The sequence below is a fragment of the Microtus ochrogaster genome, chromosome 5 (genome assembly GCF_000317375.1).
Source record: "Microtus ochrogaster isolate Prairie Vole_2 chromosome 5, MicOch1.0, whole genome shotgun sequence".
Classification (NCBI taxonomy): domain Eukaryota; kingdom Metazoa; phylum Chordata; class Mammalia; order Rodentia; family Cricetidae; genus Microtus; species Microtus ochrogaster.
In genome coordinates, this window is record NC_022012.1 from 40,107,361 (window position 1) to 40,113,663 (window position 6,303).

The window sequence follows — 6,303 nt, forward strand, 5'->3', positions numbered from 1 at the left end:
CTGCATCTGCCTGGAGTTGGAGAACCATGGCGACTCTCTGACTCAGCTTCTTTCTCCCAGCATCCTGTTCTGTTTTCTCCGCCTACCTAAAGGTTGGCCTATGAAATGGGCCTAGGCAGTTTCTTTATTAATAAGAAATCACTCCCACATCAAAAGGCCTTTGGAACATGAAGTGCCCTATCACAAGCCCCCTGGCCTTGCATTCTGGAGATACTTTTTAAGGAGCCCTGTAAAAATCAGTCATTCTTAGCCCGGTGGTGGTGATGATACACACCTTTAATCCTAGCACTTGGGAGGCAGAGACAGGCGGATCTCTGTGAGTTTGAGGGCAGCCTAGTATACAAAGTCCAGGACAGCTAGGACTGTTGTACAGAGAAACCCTGCCTCGGTCATTCTTTATCCATCGATGTAAATGGGCTTGATATCAAAAGATTAGCATTTAAAAAGAACATAAAATACCCTCTTGTTTATAAACCCTGCTTAGTGGCAAATGAGTCAAAAGTGAATTTTTAAAACATTAATGTAATCAGGCCTCTGGGTTGGTGGGTTCTGCATACACAGATTGAGAGTACTGAAAAGTTGCATTTGTGTTGGTTAATATTTGTCTTGTCATTGTTCTCTAAGATACACACACACACACACACACACACACACACACACACACACACACACACAAAATGCTTCACATGTGCCAGATACTGTATCAAGTGTAAGAAACAGTAATGAACATAGAATACACAGATATGTAGTTAGAAGATAATAAAGTAAGAAAAACATTAGGTGGGGGTGGGGGAATAGTGGACAGTTGGGTCTTGTGCTGCTCTTGATGGGGGAGGGGTCAGAGTTCAATTCTCAGCACTCACATTGTCTCTCACAACTCCAGTTCAGGGGATCTGATGCCCTCTTCTGGCTTGTGTGGGCAGCAGGCATGCACATGGGACATAGATAAGCATGCCAATAAAATACCCAAACATGTAAGATAAAATCAAAAAGGCAGTCAAGAGAATACTGTGGAAATTCACGTTACTGGGAGAAAGAAAGGAAAGAGCAGAGGTGCGGAGGCAAGAGTACTGCTTCTGTGCTTGACCATGACAGCGTAGTGCAGGGGAAATTGTGGGGTAGTAGAAGACTTCTGTATTTTTGGAGCCAGGAGGAAAGACAGGCTTATTTACACTTGTGTGCGTCTCTGTAGACATTCTCACTGAGAAGCAATCCTCAGAACGAATTTGCCACAAGTAGTCCTGCATCTTGATTACAGCGGGAACACTGCATATCTGCATATGTGACAACACAAAACTGTGTTCATCATGCCCGTGCCGGAGTCTGGGCTCTGCTACTGTTCGAAAATGATGTAAGGTTTAGTCACTGGTGGAGACAGTTGAAGGTACAGGAGACCTGTTCGTACCAATGCCTTGCGACTTTTCAGAGAACAGATGCAGGGAGCCTGGGGCAGAATTGCAGATAATACTTAGGAGTAATATCAGAAGATCTTAATAATCTGGGAACTGGATGGTAACTAACTGTTTAGCCCAAATTATGACTCTAGAGGGCTAGAGGCAGGAGTGAAGAATAGTTGGATTCTGGGTTCTTTTGGGGGTAGAGTTAGGAGACTGTATTGATGGGTTGGAAGAAGAAACACAAGAGCACGGAAGTTCTTGATCTAGACCACTAGCAAGGGAGAGACTGTAAGCACCTATAGCATGCCACAAAGCCTGCTGTGTGTGAGATGGCGTTTCTGCCAGGAAACAGAGCAACAAACCCGCTTCCTCTACCCCGAAGCAGCCTGACCTTCAAGTTAGAGGACAATAGGATAGCAGAGTGAGCTCTCTCTCATTAACCTGCTTGCGGGCAGCTTGAGTTATTTTGGCCTGCCCTGGCTCCTTTGGAAAGAAGCATTTGTTTGATAAACAGGAAGTCGTTTCCACGGGTGTAGCAAGAAGAAATGATAGAACCAAGTGGCAAAGTAAAGAGCTGCTGATTGTGGTTAGCCTGGAATGGGCAGACATGTTTTCAGGTAGCCATATGAGACCAGCTGAGGATACCTGCCCCCTGGCTGGGCTGGGCTCACCTTTCATTCCACGGAATGCAGTTTCTGCCCAATGCTTGACCTACAGTGGTTTCCATCAGCTCCAAATGGTAGACAAATGGAGACAGTCTGCATGGCATGGAAAAGAGACTTATTTTAAGAAATGTTAGCTCCCTGCCACTGTCCCATTAGTGGCATGCCTCTAAGACTCCACTGAAGCGGTCTAGGCAAGCAAAGACCCGCCTGTGTGTGTTTTTGTTCTTTGAAAGGTTAGGTATCCCGCCTCCTTGTGTCCCAGTAGACTGGGACAAAACTAGAGTGGATTCTGAGGCAGGTCAGTGTGCTGGTGCCGGAGTGGGTTTTGAGCCACAGAACTCATTCATTATTCTGTCACCCCTCAGCGGTGTGTGAGCCTCAGAGTGTCCCTAGCTTTTGCCACCTTCACGGGAAAGAGCAGATGACATGTAAGGAAGTCCAGTGCCAGATGACCTAGGGTGATTGGCAGGTGCGGAAGAGAACTTGGATTCCACACGGAGACTCACCCCACTTTGGGTTTTAGCTGGCTGAAGCCGCGTTGCAGTAGAAGGAACTTTAAATCAGCCCCACATTTCAATAATAAGTAATAAGTGAGTGGTGGATAGGCCACATGGCTGATTTTACATAGCAGGTGTCTCTTGATGTCTGCCTAGGCGGGAGGCAGGGCAGGACTATAGACTATCAGAAGCTAGGGTCCTGGGGACAGTTGAGACCACTGGTTCTATAGAACTGGTATTGGTAGCAAAGATGTAGGAGACCTAGCTCACCGAAAGCCTGGAGGAAGTACAATGGCTTTTCTGAGTCCCCTTTAGCTAGAATCCTAACAAAGATCAGATTGTGTTTTCCTTTGACTGTTGAGTGGATTCAGAACCCGCTGTGTGAAAGTACCCAGTGTTGATTCAGACTTGGTGACTATACATAAGTACAGGCTGGGCTGCTGCTCTGGATTTCTCTACTAGAGGTTAAATAGCCCATCTGGACTGGAGTTTTTGCTTCCTGCCTACTGCGCATATAGGGATATAAAGCAACCGTTTGTCAGCAGGCCACTGAAAGGCAGGTTTCTGCAGGGACTGAGACTGCAGCCTGTTGGTTTCCTGGCACACCCGCCTGACCTTAGACTGCGAGCAAAGCTAACGGGTGGGGGAATCCAGTGGATGAAAATAAAAGCTGAGGCAAAGGTGTGAGTGAGCCTGAGCCCCCCAAGACAGCGCTGAAGGTGAAGAGCACAGAGCAGCAGCAAGGAGCAGCATGGGTGTCAAGTGCTGGACTGGGAGGAACGCCTATTGTGCCTACTGAAAGCTGCTTGCAGAAGTGATATTCAGTGACACCCACAGCTGCAGGAATAGCGTGGGGATGCTGGTAGTTGCAGTTCTGTGTGGTGTGTGTACCCCAGTCTGCCCAGTGTGCTGCCACTAATGAATGCCTTCTACCCAGGACCCTCAACGGCGATGCTGATATGTAGAGTAGTCAGTCGTCTGCAGTGCGACAGACGCTGCAGAGTCTGGAACTGCATTAACAAAATGCTTCAGTATTCACTGCATGGTGCTGAGCGAACCTGGGAAACACATAATAATGTATTTTAAAATGTCTGAAAAGTCAAGTTTTGTCATATGTGATAACTATTAAGGTACAAGCTTATCCTCAAATGCAGGAGCTCTTCCCTGGTCCTGGCCTGTGAAAGTTGACTCCATTTAGCAGGCTGGGAGCTGGGGTTTTGGCAGGGTAAATGTTTTGTTCAGGGATAACCAGTGTGTCGTTGTGAAGATAAAGCAGAGCTAGGCTGTATTCTACCAGCTGGTCTTGACAGCAATTCCGAGAACTTTCCAATCATTTTAGAAAAATAAAGTACTTAGACATTTATAAAAAGTTTTTTTTTTAATGAAAGAAAATCACTTATTTTGGAAATCACAAAATTAATCATTCTGTCATCTTAAAGAAGCTTTGATGTGTTTTGGTAATTAATGTTTACTGCCAGACGAGTGTCTCTTGGGCATTTTAATTAGTGGGTGGCTAGGCCAGATGAGCTTCTCTGATGGTAACCCTTCAGAGGAGTTTATTCTTATGTTTCTCAAGAAGAGCAGTCTCCTCAGAGCTCTTTAATTAGACCAAGTTTAGCAACTAAACATATTATTAGAATAATTAGGCCTCTCTTAGGGAACGGGGAGGGGGGCAGGGATCAGGTACTGTTAGAGAGTGATCGCTTAAAATCTAGTGTCCTGCCTCTGATGGGGGTCCGGTTCCAGAGCAGCTTGTGTTATGTTGCTGTCCTCAAGTCTGGGACTTTTGTGTTGTTGGTTAAGAGTTCCCCTGTGGTTCTCACTAGAAGCCTAAACACACCTGAATATAGCTCATCCATCCATCCCATCCCCATCCTGGGGACTTCTTGTCTTTCCCTCACCCCTACCCCATTAAATTGTAAGTAACAATGGTGGGTTTTTTGTTTGTTTTTTTGTTTGCTTTTAGTTTTTAGAGACAGGGTTTCTCTGTTTAACAGTCCTGGATGTCCTGGAACTCACTTTGTAGGCTATGCTGGCATCAAATTCACAGAGATCATCCTGCCTCTGCTTCCAGAGTGCTGGGATTAAAGGTGTGCCCAGCAACTGTGGTTGATTTTTAGGGGAAAGCTTTCAGGATCTTTTAAGTGAGGCATTATAACAGGTCTTTCCAGGTTGTTTGTCTGTTTTTAGTGATGTCAGAGTCTTCCTTGGCAGCCTAGGTTGGCCTCCAAAAAGATGCCCCTACCTCAGACTCCCAAGAACTAGAATGATAGGCTTGTTTGCCACTCTCGGCTTGAGGGATCTTTCTTAGTAATTTGTGTATTTACACTAATGTGTGTGCGCGTGAGTGTGTACATGAATATGCACGTGCATCATGTTTACACTCTATAATACGTCCCTTGCTGTCAAAACCCAATTTGTATTCTTTCAGAAATTGTCATGTAGATGGGTTGTAGGTTGCTTCGCACTTCTCCCTGGCCCTTGGTTGTCTTCTCTGTGCTCTTGGTCTTTGTAGTGACCATCGCTTGTAGTACATTACCCTAGATTCCATTTTCATATAAGTTTAAAAAAATAAATATTGCTAGTCATGAGGGTGAGATGTCACCAAAATAATTGGGTGATTTCAGTGAACTATTAATGAGTGGTCATATGTATACCTATATTGCTTAATTTTGTACTTTTTATTATCTCAGGATACATAAAGCTAACATTCTTTTTCAGCTGGATCATTTGGTTAAAGGACTTTTCACAGAAGGTCATTAGAAGTGTCCCTCAGAATATGCTGTTGCATTTCTTCAAGATTTATTTTATTTTAATTTATGTGAGTATGTGTGTGTGTGTGTGTGTGTGTGTGTGTGTGTCTCTGTGTGAGTGTGTGTGTGTGGCCGTGTGAATGTATGCTGTGTAAGTGTGGGTACCCAGGTAGCCAGAAAAGGTGTAAATTCCCCCATGGCTAGAGTTCCCTCATAGCTGTGAATGGCCCAACGTGAGCACTGGGAATTAATTGAACCTGGGTCATTGGCAAGCAGTATACACTTTTGGGTTTAAAGGCCTGTGCCACCATGCCCAGCCAGGATACACTCTTAACTGCTGAGGCCAACTCTCTAGTCCCATGGTTAACGTTTAATCCGGGCATCTGTCATGATGTGCAACTAGGTTAAGGTGTGTGCATTGGCGCAGTATCAGCCAGTGCCTTACTCTGTAGGAAAGTACTTCTAAAACTTGCTGCAATGATTGTGGCGCAGTCAAATGGCTTTTCAGTCCTGAGGACAGCCACAGTCTGTCACATGCCAAATTGTTTGTTTGTTGTTTGCTTTCCCCCTATATTCTAGTAGCTCAACTATTGATCATTTTTCTTGATAGAAATCTCTTGGTTTTCAGTTAATATTTTCTGTAAAAATTAGTATCATAGTTCTAAGAATAGCAGACTCAGATATAAAGATGTATATACATTGTTAAGTGACCAAAGAATGTCAAATTATAGAACTTTAAGAAAGTAGATGTCTCCTGGTGGTGGTGGTGGCACATGGCTTTAATTCCAGGGAGTCAGAAGCAGGTGGAGCTCTGTGTGTTCGAGGCCAGCCTGGTCTACAGAGTGAGTTCCAGGACAGCTAGGGCAGAGAGAGAAACTGTGTCTCAAAAAAGCAGAAAAATAAAAAGAAAAGAAAAGAGAAAGAGAGAGAAAGAGAGAGAGAGAGAGAGAGAGAGAGAGAGAGAGAGAGAGAGAGAAAAGAAAGAAAGAAA

At 44.6% G+C, this 6,303-nt stretch overlaps 1 protein-coding gene across 3 annotated transcripts in view; it reads left to right on the top strand.

Annotated features, from left to right (window-relative positions):
* The window catches only part of Sik3 (SIK family kinase 3), a 220,650-nt gene that overhangs the window by 136,308 nt on the left and 78,039 nt on the right, over positions 1-6,303 (top strand). The gene's annotated exons all lie outside the window — the stretch shown is intronic.